The following is a 15536-nucleotide window of genomic DNA, read 5'->3' as shown; positions in this document are numbered from 1 at the left end:
GGAGAGGCGGACCTCTCTTTACATCAAGTAAGCTCCTAGGCTGGCCTTTCAGGGCTATTGTGCCCACACCACAACCCTAGGGGCCCAGGCTCCTTCCATCTCTTTCATTCCCTCATTCTTATCCATGATACCTGCCTCATGGTCCAAAATGGCTGCCTGAGTGCCTACCATCACCTCCACATTCCATCTGGGGGGTAAAAGGGAGCAAGCATCACCTCCCTTTGAAGGCATTTCCCGGAATTCCTGCTTATTTAGCCCGCTGCTCAGAATTGAATCATAGAGCACAGATAGCTTCAAGTACAATGGAAAATGTTTCTTTTCACCAGGTGCCCATGTGCCCAGATAAGTCATAGGATTCAACTGCTTTGGGGAAGAGAAGGGATCCTGGGACTCCCTGCCACAACCATATGGCCCAGTGGGGTCAGGGCTTAGGTTCCAAACCAGTGCATCTGGGACACTTTGGCCTGGAAAGTGAAGATGGAGGTCACTGGGGCCAGCCGCCCGCCTCCACGCCCACCCGGGGATCCACCTCCCCAAACACTCCAAGGTCAGGAACAGTGCCCGCAGCCCGAGTTCAGGCTCTGCGTTTTGGAGGCCCCCCGAAGGCAGCACCCCACGCGTCGTCTGCACTCCGCAAGCACCAGCGCCCAAGGCACCAGGCATCCCCACCCTCCCTCCTGCCTGCCTGGCGAGGACGCCTGACCAATTCATCTCCTTCTCCACAGTAAACAACTGTCAGGGAAAATAAATAGTTTTTAATAGGCTCATTAATTGAATTCAGGGAGAAATAACCTTCTCCCCAGGCCGTTGAGAAGGAATACTCAGATGCAAACAAGAAAGTCCAAGCAGCTCAGTCGGAAGGCAGGAGGGGACCTGGCCTCCCTGCGCGGCTGGGAGACCCCCAAACGGTTCTAGCCTAGCCGCTGCATTCAGCAACCATGACTCAACCGGCAGGGGGGCGGCTCCCATCCCAGGCGTTTCACAGCCTCCGGAGGTGGGAAGTCTCCGGAGGTGGGAAGTCTCCGGTGCGTCTGATGTGGCTTTAATGTCTCGGTAGCCCTCGGCCACTGCTCTAAGCCTGTGGTAGCAGCTAAATGATTTAATGTCTTTTTTTCCTCCCGTCACATTTTTTGTAAAGCTCCACCTACTTATGTCAAGGGTATTCCCGTTTCCCATCCACGAGTTAGACAAAGAACTGTCTTCTGAGTTTTTAAAGAGAATGGGTTTAAAGAAAACCACTCAGTCATTAGGAGGACCAGGCAGCCAGGACAAGGGGCACATGTCATAGTGAGTGACTGAAATCTGGGCGGTATCCGGCAGAGCACCTGACAGGGAGTCCAGAGGTCTCGATGCAGCCTGCAGGGTGACCCCAGCACAGATCTAGAAGGTCAGAACTGACCCCCGCCCCCATACCTCCCAAGACTCTGGCCACACTAGGGTGACTTCGTTTCCCCACCATGGCTCAGGTGGTTCTGGGGTAGGCCCCCTGCCGGCGTCAATCGCAGTGTCAGCCTGGCCTGTGGTTTTATCTGCCCAGGGCTTGCTGTTGGCTCCTGCCAGCCTGCTCTTGGCACTGCAGCAAGAGGCTCTAGGCATGACTCCACACCCTTGAGAGAAGTCAGACTTGGCCCAACAGCTCCCCAGCTCCTCCAAACCCTATCTTCCAAAACCCTATACCCAGGTCTCCCAATTTGCTCCCAAAGGCCTTAACCATCACATGGTACTGTACAATGTTTGTGCCAGTACTTTCCAGGCATCCACGGTATGGATCCTTCTAACCACCCAAGAGAGTCTCACACCCATTTTACAGACCAGCAGATGGAGGCCCTAGCAGGTGGATCCACTGGCTCAGGGTTTCACCGCACATGAGGCCAAGTCAAGACGCCAATGTGGGTTCTTCAAATGTCAAAAGTGATCCCCCAAAGAAAGCCTGGCCCATTCCTGGGGGCCTCCGTGGTGTCCTCTCCAGAAATCTGGCGAGACACAAAAGGTATCAAATTGAGTCTTAAAATCACCTCGCCTGGCTGCTATGCACTTTTTGGAGTCTCGGCTCATTTGGGCCTCTCCCAGATGGAAATTTCTTGGACTATTTTGAGGTTCCCTGGCCCCCATCCTCAAAATCCCTGGCTCTCAATGGCCATTCATCACTGCTTCTGTGCCAGACACCTCAGACATGCAGAGGCTCAGAGACGGCCAGTGAGTAGCCAAAGTCACACAGCACCTCCACTCCCGGTCTCCTAGCCTCCCTGCCCAGGGCAGAGTGAGCTGAGCAGCGTTGTTTGAGCTACTGAGGTGGGGCTGGGACAATTAGTATGGGATGGTGGTGGCTGCAGAATGAGCAAGAGGGGGAGAGGGAGAGGGAGAGGGTAGGGAGGCCGGCAGGGACTTTGTTGCCAAGGGGGATGTTTGGGTGTGCCATCCAGAGAAGTAAAGCAACTTCCCTAAAGGCACACAGCTTGTGAGAGGCAAAAACAGATTTGGAACCCAGACCTGGCCAACAATATCCTTCCCTCTGCTCTGCTCCCAACCGCCATGGGAAGCAGCCTTCTGGCTCCATAATTGCTCCATAATTGCGGGGCCCACTGCAACATGAAACCGCAGGGCAACCGAAAATTATTAAAAATTTCAGTAACAGCAAAGCAGTAAACCAAGTGCAGACCCTCCTGAACCTCCACAAGCACAGAAATGACACCTCGGTTTGGTTTGGGGCAGGGGCAGCCCCGACACAAGGCTGCAGCCATTCCAGTTTCTCACCCCCACTGTGTGCCTCCATGTCCCTATCCACAAGCGGGGCCAGAGCCGCCCTCTAAGGGCCGTTCTAAGGATGAAAAGAGAAAATGCCAAGAAGCTGAAGCCCAAGGCCAGGGATGCAGTGTGGGCGCCATGACAGGGGCTCGTGTCTGCTGAGGCGATCTCCCTTCCCTGTAACTGTTGGGAAGCCGTGGGTTTGGGGCTCGTCCTCATCCCCCTAGCTCAGCGGTTCTCCACCTGTGGGTCGCGACCCCTTTGGGGGTCGAACGACCCTTTCACAGGGGTCGCCTAAGACCATCGGAAAACACATATACAATTACATATTGTTTTTGTGATTAATCACTATGTTCAGTTTGTAACAATGAAAATACATCCTGCATATCAGATATTTACATGACGATTCATAACAGTAGCCACATTACAGTTATGAAGTAGCAACAAAAATAATTTTATAGTTGGGGGTCACCACAACATGAGGAACTGTATTAAAGGGTCGCGGCATTAGGAAGGTTGAGAACCACTGCCCTAGCTGTTCATGAAGATGGGGGGCGGGGGAGGGGGACACAGTCATTCAGCCCCGAAGTGTGCACCCCAGGTGCCTGACACCATATCAGCATCACACCACTTAGTCCCCGATGACGCAGCAGCCAAGCTCTGTCCCCATTTCACGGATGGGAAAATCAAGGCCTGGTGGTCAGAACCACAGGTTGCCTCACACAGCGTGGGAAGGTCAGTGTCAGAATTTGAAATCAGAGTCTCACGTTTCCATAAGCCCCTCCCCAGTGGGGACAGAGTCCAGGCTCCCAGGACCAGGTGGGACGAAAGGGAAAGAAACAAACCTGGACATGACAGCCCCTCCATGTTCCAGATGCAGCGCCATCGCCAGAAACCTCCGCCGCTCCCCATTTCTAGATCACACGTCACGGCAATTACACGCTTGTGACAATCACCCGGGCCATGGGGCCAGGACAGGTGCACAGGGAACCCATCAGCAATCTCAGCGTTCAAGTCCAACAGGACCCTGCGAAGCGTGGGAGGTGGACATCCACGGACAAGCCCACAGCCTGATTTCTCAGGCTGCTGCGGAACTTGAGCACGAATCAGGGTCTGTCTCCTCATCAGCACTGATGACACTGGGGCCGGGTCATTCCCTATGGGGGGTGCTGAGCAGCCTCCCTGCCCCCCCCACCCCCCCCCCCACCACTCGATGCCAGAAGCATCCCAAATGTTCCAATGCCGAATGCCGCCCAGGGAGCAAACTCACCCCTGGTTGCAAACCACTCCAATAAATGCTACAAATGATGCTGGTGACCCCCATGCCCCGGCCTTTAGAGCAAACAGGTATGTTCCGGAAAAGACGAGAGTGTGAGGAACGGGTCCTGCAGCCAGGAGATAATTCACAGCCCTGCCCCACGGGACCAGCCGGCTTCCTTCTGCTCAGCATTTAATTTAAGTCAAGTTTATCGTTATGACCAATATTAATATAATCAGAGCCAACGTTTATCGAGCGCGGACGTTGGCCCAGGCCCTATTCTCGGCCCTCCCAGGAGTTATCGGGCCAGTGCCTCTAAAGAACCCATCGAAGTGATTTCCAATCTTAAACCCATTTTACAGCCCAGGAAACAGAGGCTCAGCGATGGCAAGTGAGGTGGTTCAAGGTAACACACTCAGCAAATGGAGGAGCTTTAAGAAAAAGAACCAGCCCTAGCTGGTTTGGCTCAGTGGACAGAGCGTCGGCCTGTGGAGTGAAGGGTCGGGTTCGATTCCAGTCAAGGGCATATGCTCGGATTGGGGGCTCAGTCCCCAGTAGGGGGCGAGCAGGAGGCAGCCGATCAATGATTCTCTCTCATCACTGATGTTTCCATTTCTCTCTCCCTCTCCTTTCCTCTCTGAAATCAATAAAAAAAGGAAAAGATCCAAAGATGTAAAATAGGGCAGTTTCATATAAAATCCTGATTCCTGGTTTTTCTCAGAAAAACTGGCAGATCTGGCTATGGAGCCATTCGGGGCTGCCCGAGGGGCTGGGGGAGCCTGCCTGGCCCACACCACCCACTGGCATTACCTGCTGGGCCCTGATGGGCAGTGTGTTTGAGAATGATGCTCCTGCTGCCTTTCTGCCGCAGTTTTCCCTTCCAGACGGTGTGAGGGGACCCAGCCCACCTTCCAGTGGGGCCCTCCACCTTTCACTTCTGCTTCCCTCACCTCCAGCCACACAAGTGGGTGCCCCCAGCCCCAGGTTTGTCTTTGCTGCCCCAACTTCAACTCAGAGAGGCTCTCATGTGCCCCCAGACGAAACAGTGGCCAGGTGAAGTACTAGGTGCCACCGGATTTCAGCCTCAGAACCCTGTTTATGTGCTCACTATCGCCCCCAAAACACCGCAGGGCCCAAGGGACCCAGCTTGCTTTGTTCCCTGCTGTAGTCCCAGAACTTCGTTTTTATTTGCTATTATTTTTCAAAAAGTACTTACATAGTACCTTCTCTGCCAGGCTTAGTTCACATGCCTCTCACAATACCCCTATCCTGAGTGAAGCAATGCCAAAGCACCCATTTTACAGATGAGGAACTGAGGCACAGATGGCTTATGTAACTAGCCCAAGGCCCATAGCCAGTGAGCAGCAGAGCTGGAATTTGAACCCAGAGTCTGGCTCTCAAGTTCTCTGGCAGCTGGTATTCCTTCAAATACTGACTGGCTGAAGGAATGAATCGGCAAATGAATGAACGGATGAACGCTTGCACATCAAGCTTGTAAACTGACCCTCTCCTGAGCACCCCTCAGAGGGGCCGTGGTCAAAGCTGAGACCTTACAGCTGTGACGTGTCCCTGACCGTCCCCCTCCCCCCCCCCCCGCCCCTTGCTCAAAGCCACCATGGATCCAGGCGGTCGGAGGCCACCGCCTGGGATCTCAGGAGCACCCACAGCCTCGGAAGCAGCCGCCTGCCCTCCACACCAGCCTCCCCTGGCCTCCCGCGGCTTGGATCCTGCCAGGCGCCCCGGCCCGGTCCCGCTACAGAAGTGGGGCAGCCTTGATTAGGCAGCCAGCGACGGGGAACGCCCCAGTTTGCAGTGGCTGAGTCATCCTAACATTTCTCCCGTGCTGAACCCCAGGGACGGACGGGGGGCCGCCAGGGAGCCCCCGCAAGGCAGGTCCCCACTAAGTCACAATGCATTGCTTTATACATATTAACTCATGTAATCCTCCCAATAACCTGCTTGGTGGGTACTATTACTCTCCATTCTTCAGATGTGAAAATGGAACCACAGAGACGATGAGCAACTTGCCTCGGGTCACACAGCCAGCGAGTGGCCAAGCTGGGATTTGAACCCAGGCAGCCTTGGCCCAGCATCCAAGCTCTTCTCTGACCCTCTGAGGAAGGCAGCTGGGAGCCCAGAGCCTCCAGAGTCATTCTCAGGTGCCCCCAGCTGGTGAAATGTCATTAAAATGACTTCTTTGACAACTGGGCAGAGCACCTGACTCTGCAGCAGTTAAGACTTCAGATTCTGGCATCCCTTGGCCCTGGGTACGATTTCTCACTCTGCCACTTACAAGCTGTGCAACCCCAGGCCGGGGAAGACCCCTCTCTGTGTCTTCATTTCCCTGAGAAATTGGGCTCCCAGCACAGCCACTGCGCTCACAGGGGGTGTGAAGGTTAAGGACGTGAGGACCTGCTTCGTGTGCTTACTCGGCACAGGGCCCGACACGGGCGCCAACTCCAAATACGTCGGAGCAGCCATTATTATGCCCCCGACACCCCCTCATTTGCCGATCACAGGGTTAATTGTAAGCCGCACTAAATTATACACACAGATGTGCCGACCTTGCTTCCCCGGAACCCCTAAATTTCCACCAACACTCAATTACCCACACGACAGCGGGACAACAGAGCATCTTCCCAAGCCCTCTCTGCCCCATCCCCCTACCCCTTCCGCCCGCCTCCCTCCGGGGGTCCCACGCCTCGGCTACGTCAGACACACAGCATCTCACGTACCAGCTCGCCAAGAAACAGGCTGTGACTGCCCTGATCCTGGAGATGAAGCAACACAGAGGTCAGCTAACCAGCCCGAGTGTGCACAGGAGAAGCAGGGTATGGGGTAGAAGTCAGGGCTCTGACCCCAAAGCCAGAGGCCTAACCTCATTTTGCAAGCGAGAAGGTTTCCGCCAAAGAGGTGACAGGGCAGATGCGAGGCCATACAGCGAGGGAGAGAGGAAGGAGAGAATCGGGAGAGAAATGGGGATTTTCAGTTGCCCCAGTAGGAAGACTGGGGACTCCCAACCTTACTGCAAGGGGCTAACAGCAAAGATTAAAAAAAAAAAAATCTCAAAAGTCGCAGGGACCACCCAGGGCGTTCTGAACAAAATCTGCCTGTTGGAAAGAAAAATGACATTTTGCGATTCCGCTCCAGTTCAGACGTTTTCGGGGGAGGAGGGTCACTGCAACCCAGAAACATCCCCAGAGTGGAATCCATGGGACCAAGAAGGAACCAAAAGGGATGCTAGACAAAAAACTGGAAGGATTTTCAGGTCTGGGACCCCTCTGACCTCGGCAACTCTGGGGGGGGTGCCTTGATTCCAGGAAAGAAAAGCGGGGATTCCGAGGCCAGGCCAAACACACCAGCCCCAAGGTCCAGCCCAGATAGGCCTGGGGAGGGGCAAGGGGGATCGGCAGCTCCTTGGAGAAGGGGGCGGGGGCGGGGGGACAAGGAGACAAAAATAAAGCAATGAAAAGTCCAGGCCCTATCCGTGAGTCACTCCCACCCGCTCGCTAATTTTCGCCTTTGCAGAAGTGTAAGCCAATTGATTTTTTCATATTCCCCATGCACCCCCTACACACACACAACACTTCAGAAATATCAGCCAGAGACAAGACAGAAATGGTACCTCGGGACTCCCCCCCCCCCTTTTTTGAGTGTCTTTTATTTCCTTAAAGCAAAAAAGAAAGGGAAAAAATAAACCCACATATTATCCTCCGTACCCTTGAGCTTCTGAAAGGCAGAGGAGGTGACGAACTGAACCACAGGGCTAGGAGACCCAGGTGTCACTACCTCCTGCGTATCTCAGCACTAAGACCTGCCCGCCTCTGGACTGTCCGTCATCCTCACAATAGGGTAGCATGCACTTGAACCTCAACTCCCATCTTCCCCAACCTGCAACCCGGCAGCTTTCTGGTCCCAGACCAGGTGGAAATAGACAACATTTCAACACCGTTTGGAAAACCCTCGTACCCGGGTTCTCCCTCATACAGGAAATGATGTGCCTTTGTCTAAGCACCCATGGCGGGTTTTTGTTGGCTTGGCACGTGGAACCTGTACAGGCACAGCAGTTAAGCCTTCATCGAGTCCCCTCCTGTCCCCACTGAAGACGGAGCCACCCTACCTGGTGAGCAGGTGTGTGGGGGGAGTTCTCTCCAAATACCCCACCCCCGGCATCTTTCGCCGCACAGAAGGACAGAGCAAGGGCAGCCTGCATCCGCTTCCTTGCAAATTCTGGAAAAGGGGATGCCCACCACCAGAGGGTGTTCCGGGAGGCTGCCCTGGACGAAGAGAAGCCGGAGACTCTGGTTTCTCAGTGCCCTTGCCAAGCCCGCCCCCCCAGAAGCACGAGACCCCCCCAAACACAAAGAGAAGCCCGGCCTGCAAGGCGCCCGCCAAGCCCACCGCACTCTTCAAGAACCTTCAGCTGGCTCCGAGTGACTCCACAAATGGAGCCTAATGCAGTCGGGTGGGGGAAATTGCTCTCAGCTGAAAACATTAAGCTTCGTCAATTATTGCCCAAACCTGCTGGGTTTATAAATATCCATTTTTATTTTTAGGGTTTTCCTCCCCACCCGGAACTCTTTCCATGCTCCCGCTCTAATTCCCCACGCACGGTCGAGATAGGTACTAAAGTCACGGTTAGCAGGTGAACGCAGGGCAGAGGGCCCCACGGGTGGAAACGTCACGCTGTGCCTCAGAGTCACGTCGTCCCTGCCCGTCCCTGCCCAGCCACCTCGCTCAGGCCATGTGGCAGCAGACATAATCAGCAGAGCCACAGGTCTCCTGGCGCCCGGATGCTGGAAGCGGCAGTTGGAAGTGTGCGCTGCGCTCTCACGCCTGTGAAATGAATGCTGCTCAATGCTGATCCCGAAGACAGGAGGGGAAACTGAGTCATCCTTGGGAGTCCCTCTGTCCAGCAAAGGTGGATCTGACTCCTTGACCGGGCCGGGGCCCGGGAAATGCCAGGCAGAGGCGCACACTCTGTGCGACCCAGATACAGAAGAAAATGGGTGGATAGTGATGGCTCCCAAATCTCCCCCCTGACACCCAGGGAGCGTCTCCCTTCCACCCGCTCCCTGGGCCGCGGTCCCCGTGCTAGGAGAACGCCTCGTGTCTCCAAGTGGATCCACAGACGTGTGGAGATGCCCGGAATCCCCCGGGAAGCAGGGAAAAAGGCAGGGCTCTGAGGGGGAAGACAGAAGCATGGTCAACAGACGATGATTTCTGTGCAGCAGGCAGGCACCTGGTTTTCAGTGCCCCCCTCTTGGCACCCACCACAGGCCTAGATCAGGGGCTTGCAAGGACCTTGCAGAAAGAGGGTTCCCTGGGGAGCCAGGCACACCACCCCAGCATTGCCCCCCAGTGCCAAGCCTGAGCCACACCGGAATGACCCATCCCCCATCTCCCAAAGCGGGTGGATCAGGCTACTAAAGTCCACTGACATGACAGTTACCCCCTGGGGGGTCGATGTCACCAGCCCAGGTGGCAAGAATAGAAAAACGCATGAGCTCACCAGGCAGGCCAGGTCTCCCTCGATGTTTTGTTTGCCTGAGCCCAATTATACCAAGTCTCGGTGTGACAGAGCATGGCGGGTGGCAGCCCCCAAGGGGCTGGGCCCCATGAAGAAGTGCAGAGTCATGGTGAAGGTGCCCCCACCCCACCCCCACCCCGCAGCCCCGGGGACAGGGCAGAATTAAGCTTCCTGGAGAGGAAGGATGGAGACTTGGACGGACAGCAGGCAGCACAGGCAGCAAAAGATGCCCAGTGAAGGGCATCTTGGGGGGGGCGGGGGGGAGGGGGGGGCAGGGGAGTCCAGCCAGAGACATCGGCACAAATTGGTGGTCTCTGGGATTTGGGGGCGCAGGACGCAGCCACCACTAGCCCCAGCTGCCTACCATCCTCAGCCAAAGTATCAGCTGGCAGAGGAAGAAAAGCGCTGAAGGGCAGAAGGCAGGCGAGATTGGCAGGAGGAGGGGGTACAAAGGAAAGGGACCCTGGGAGGGGGAGGGGAGCTATGCAAATGGCAGAATCAACTGGGTTCCTCAGCCATTAATAAAAGCTTCAGCAGCAGCAGCTGGTATCATCGGAGTATCGGGGAGGGCTAGCTTCCACTCCTGGAAGGCGGCTCGTCGAGGGAAGCAGTGTGCCCCAAACAAAGAGGGGCCTTCGTCCCCTGCACCCCAGGGAAAACTACAATGGGGGACATGGAAAGAAAGCCAGAACCCCAGCAATCAAAGTCTGGATGGAGGCCACTGGGGGCCCAGAGCGGGCGGATCCCTATCCCGGGGACCCTCCAGAACCCTCGGACTTTGTCCCACTTCGCACAGTCCTAGCGCCCAGCCTGGACACCAGCGCCCCGGCTCCACCAGCCCCGCTCCCAGGCTGTTTGTCCAGGGGTTTGACTAGCGGCAGAGGGGCCCCGTGCTCGGAGCGGGAACTCCCCCTGATGGAGACGGGGGGAGCCGGGGAATCCCAGCTGAGCCCAGGCGAGGGAGGGGAGGTGCCCCTCAGAGGGAGGCGCTGGGGAGGCTCGTTCATTTGAGGGACGGTCCCCAGGGTGGGTGGGGGGCCACATCTGAAGAAGGGCTGCAGAGCAAGGGGCCTCTCAAACGCTGCATTTACGCAGCTACTCGAGGAGGCGTTGGAACGGGGAAAGGGTCACTTCGGAGGAGGTTCCAGATTGGGGGGTGTGGCTAGAATATCCAGTTTGCGGGGTGTTCCCTGATTTGAAAATTTTGAAGAGAACGCGGTTGACGGGGAGTTCCCTGATTTAGGGAGGTTCCGTGAGGGGGGGGGGGTAAGTTTCCTGGATTTGTGAGGGTAAGGACTACGGGGGGGGGGGGTCCTGAATTTGAAAGGTTTCCATAAGGAGCAGTGAACTTGGCCGCGGCTTAGACGAAACCCTTGAGCCAGGGCGCGGACACTGGAACTCGGGGAGCCTCCCCTCGGGGCAACCCCCCTCCCCCTCACGCCCCCTTCAACCCCGTTCCGACGACTCCGCCCCCCGGGATGACGTCACCGACCCTCTCCTCCCAGCCCCCAGGGGGCTCCAGCGGCGTGCAGAACCCCCGGGCAGGCGACGTAGGGGCGGCTTCTCCTCTCCCGGGACCCCCGGCGCCCAGGGGAGGTCGGGTGCCGGGCGCACGCTCGTCCGCCCGCCAGAGTCCCTGGGGCTGGGGGCTAAGCCTCGCCTCGCCCGGGGGGCTGGAAGGGGAAGCCAGGGCGGCAGAAGGGTGGGGCAAGGCCGGGGTGATGGAGGAGCGCTCTCCTTTCAAAGGAGAGACGAGGCCGGGAAGGCGCTCGAGGGAGACGGCATTGAGTCGGGGGTCTCCAGGGGATGGGGACTGGAGAGGGAAGGCGTTGCAAAGCAGCCAAGCTGGACGCAGCTGCGGGTCCTCCCTTGCTCCCACCTGGAGCCGCCAGTCCCGGGCTGGTCTCCACTCCGGGGCGCCCGCGCACCCGCATCCCCAGCCCCCAGCACAGCGCCCCCTGCCTTCAGGGCCCGCCCGGGGTCCCTCGCCGGTGCTTAGGGGGCCAGCACCCGCTCCACACACGCACGTACCCCTGCGCCCGCAGCCCGGGGTGATGCAGCCGGCGGCGCTGGGCAGCTTCCAACGCCGCGCTCCGGGCGAGTCCAGCCCAGCCCCCTCCCCGGCCGCGGCGAAGCCCCCCGCCCCGCCCGCGAAGCCTTCCCGTCGCCCCCGCCCAGTCCGGCCCTCGGGGGCATTGTTCGGACGCAGCTGGCCGGGCGCAGCGACTGGGCATGCAGCCGGCTGCAGCGGAGCGTCCTCCGAGCACAATGGCCGTGCAGGCTTCCCCAGCACAAAGCCGGCGCGCTGCCCACTCCGCTGCCTCCGAGACCCCCATTGGAGCGCCCGCAATTTTAGGGTAATTCGGGATTTTTGTTCCCTCCTTTACCTGGAGGCTGGCTGGGCTGGGCTCCCCCGGCTCTGCCCCGCTTCACATCCTGGCTGTTACAAGGGATCCGAGCGGAGCCCAAGCGCCAGCGGCTCGCGGCATGCGCGCGCCGGCCGGGCTGCCGGGCGGGCGGCGCGAGGACACTCACTGCGGCTCGCGCTCCCCTCGCGCCGGCTCGCGCGCCCCCCTTCCAGCCGGTGACGTCATCCCTTCCGCCAGCGCCGCCGCCACCGCCGGCGGCCGTGGGGCGGGGCCGGCCCGCGCGCGTCACTGCGCAGCCGCGCGGCCGCCACGCCCCCCCGACCAATGAGGTCGCGGAGTTGAGCCACGTGGCCGCGGGCGTTTAAAGGGCCGCGGGAGCACGTGGGGCGCGGGGCTTCGCGTGACACGTGGGCGGCGGCGTTAGCGCGAGGGACCGCTCTGATCACCGGTTGGCGCGTGAGCCCCCGGGCTATTGGCACAAAGGCCATGGTGCTTGCCATGCCCTGCTGGAAACTCCGCCAAAGCTCCCAGTGCTCTTCGAATAAAACCCAGCCATCTCTCCGCATTTGCACCCACGACTCAGTCCCTAGAGCTCCATGCTCCAGACAAGCTGGCTCCTTAAACAAACTGCTCACTCCTGACTTAGGGACCTTGTCCGTGCTGTTCCTTTGTCTGAAATGGTTTTCCTCCAAGACCTCATTTTTGCTCAAATAGCAAGTCTTCGGAGAAGCCCTCCCTGACCTGGGCCACCAACCATCTCACGCTCCATTCTCTATCCATCATCCTGGTTTTTTTCTGGTCATACTAGGATGTGACTCCATGGACTCTGGGATCCCTGTGTATTGGTTGAATGAATGAGGGGATGGATGAGGGAGCATTTCCTGCAGAGTAAACACTTTACAAACATTCTACCTAAGTATCATTGTCAGCTGCCCTGGAGTCTGGACAAACCACCACAGGAACCCCAGCTCAGGAACTTACTAGCTGTGTGGGACTCTGAGCCTGGGTTTTGCCACCTGCAAACTGGGTTTCCCTCTCTGGTTCTCAGATGCCCATCTGTAAAATGGGCAAGGTAGCCAGCCCCCTGCTCACATGGAGAAAGTGTAAGGATGGATTGTGATAAGGTGCCTGCCTAGCCGTAGTTGATGCTTGAAAATGGGATAAGGAGACAACAAGACAAAAATAAAAATAAAAGGAAAGGATTACCATGGGAGATGTGAGTGCTCTGACACCAAACAAGATTGCACGTGGAGTCATTGTGTCCCACATGTTGAAAGAATTTTATTTCTTCAAGGTATGTATTTGAAGAGGGCCTCATACCCACAAAGGAACTCAAGTTTAGAATTTGAGGTTTTTTCTTCCAAAATCGTTGATTCATTCATTCCAGGCCAAAGATGCAGATATAAACAAGAGGCATTAACTGGGGGACAAAATGAGAAGGCGGAAGTCATAAATAGGAGGAGAGGAGAGAATGAATAATTAAACAAGGGACCTAAATTAAGCTTGGAGTTTCCCAGCGGCCAGTGCAGCGGCCAGGTTTGCAGAGCCTATTTTGTCCTTCCAAGCTCCATGACCTAGTCATCGGCAATCTGACCTCGGTTTTTATCATCCAAGCAGTGGGGACACAGCCCCATTTTGAAGGATCAAGTGGTATGGTCCCACACACTCTGAGCATGGCTTCTCATACACAATGGGCGCTCGGGCCTTGCCTGCTCAATGGAGGCAGAGTGAAATGAGACTGCAGGCTGATGGATGTGGCATGAGTCCCAGCTCTGCCTATTAAGAGGTGGAACCTTGAACAAGTCACTCTGAGCTTTACTCTTCCGGCCCCGGCTGATTTGGCTCAGTGGAATAGAGTGTCAGCCTGCGGTCTGAAGGGTCCCGGGTTTGATTCCCATCAAGGGCACTTGCCTGGGTTGCGGGCTCGGTCCCTAGTAGGGGGCATGTAGGAGGCAGCCGATCAATGATTCTCTCTCATCATTGATGTTTCTCTCTCTCTCTCCCTCTCCCTTCCTCTCTGAAATCAATAAAAATATTGAAGAAAAAATAAAAGAGGACAACCACATCTACTTATTTCTTTCAAGCAACAAAGAAAAATGGGTGTAAATATGGTACAGTGTGTGCCTGTGAAACCCATCCCTTCGGGCCATTAATCTGTACCAGCCTGTTTTATGCTCTGGGACACAGAAGTAAACAAAACAGGTTACACAAATTCCTGCCCTCCAGGCATTAATAGTCCAGGGGAAGAGAGAGACAAAATCTCTTCTTCAATGTTTCTCCCGAACATCAGTCAATCCAGCCTCAGAGCCTTAGCACTGGCTGTTCCTCCTGCTCTTTCCAAGGCTGGATGCTCCTCACCCTTCATCTTGGGACCAGATTATTTATTATCATTTGGGATGATTTTGTATTTGGGCCAGTTTGCTTAGTTTCTGTCTGTCTCCCCACTCTAGCTGGGCCTCCGATTGCCCATCTATAAATGGGGGATAGAAGTAGTCTCCATCTCCTAGGGCTGTGGGGGGAGTGGAGTGAGCTGCACAACGCCACGCACCTGGCACCAGGTATAGACTCAAGAAAGACTTGCTTCATAAATGCGGCCAGTGTCTGTGGGAAAGTCAGGATGGCTGGCCAGGTGACCATGAAGATCAATACAAGGAGAACAGAACATTTTAGTTTGATATTGTGCTAGCCTCCGGGCAGCTGCAGGAGGTCAACAAGTGTCAGAAAGGCATTAAGGATTCAGTCCCACCAAACCAAGACGTCCTGCAAGCCAGAGCTTGAAGAGAACCAAGGAGAGAATGTTCTCCCCGGGGGGCATGGCTGAACCTCAAAGTCCCACACTGCAAAACGCTGGGGTCGGGAGGGGGCTCTGGGTCTCAACCTCTGCCAGCAGTGGGTGTAACTCATTGTTTGTTGGGTGAAAAGTTCAGTCACTGGACATTTCCATCTTTTGCTTGGGGTGGGGAACTCTCCCCGGCTCCCAGCCGCCTCCTCCTCCTCCTCCTCCTCCTCCTCCTCCTCCTCCTCCTCCTCCTCCTCCTCCTCCAGCCCAGCCTGCCCACCCCCAGTGACTCCCAGAACGTAGTCATTAGCTCCAGTGTGTTTTTGTTGAGACAACTCCAGGGAAGCCATCAGCTGCGCAGTACAAACAGGACTCCTCCTGCCAAGTTCAGGATTGTCTGCATAGAACCCGGCCTTACATCCCTGTGAGACAGGTCTAAAACATCCCTGTGACTTTGGTGTGCCAGAGATGCCACCACCATTACACTTCCTTCAAATTAAAGACGGTTCTCTCCCCCTCTCCTCCCCCTCCCTTCCCCCTCTCCTCCCCCTCCCCCTCTCCCTCTCCTTCTCCCTCCAAGTTCACTTCAAATGCTAAAGAGAAAAGGGGCGCATGGGAGCACCCCATTTGCTGAGTATCAGCTCTTTACTGGGTCCCATGGGCGGCTCCTTTGGGAGTCTGCTGATTTAGTGCAGCAGGTAAGGGCTGGGGCATTGGCATCAGAGAAACATGGGTTCAAATTGTGACTATGGCCCTTGACAAAATTCAGCATCCCTTCATGATAAGGCACTCAGCTAACTAGGCACAGAGGGCACTTCCTCAGCCTGACACTTCAAGGGCACGACAGCCGACATC

At 56.4% G+C, this 15536-nt stretch overlaps 1 protein-coding gene across 1 annotated transcript in view; it reads right to left on the bottom strand.

Annotated features, from left to right (window-relative positions):
* PTPRS (protein tyrosine phosphatase receptor type S) overlaps nt 1–12112 on the bottom strand; it is a 100834-nt gene extending 88722 nt beyond the window's left edge. Inside the window, exon 1 of the mRNA XM_081091514.1 lies at nt 11921–12112. The gene's annotated coding sequence lies outside the window, so the exon portion shown is untranslated. The remainder of the gene's footprint in view (nt 1–11920) is intronic.
* Nucleotides 12113–15536: the final 3424 nt, after the last annotated feature.

This window comes from Myotis nattereri, assembly GCF_964212035.1.
Source record: "Myotis nattereri genome assembly, chromosome: 5".
NCBI classification, from domain to species: domain Eukaryota; kingdom Metazoa; phylum Chordata; class Mammalia; order Chiroptera; family Vespertilionidae; genus Myotis; species Myotis nattereri.
Note: the sequence above shows the minus strand (reverse complement) of the source record. Positions and strands in the feature narration are given on the sequence as shown.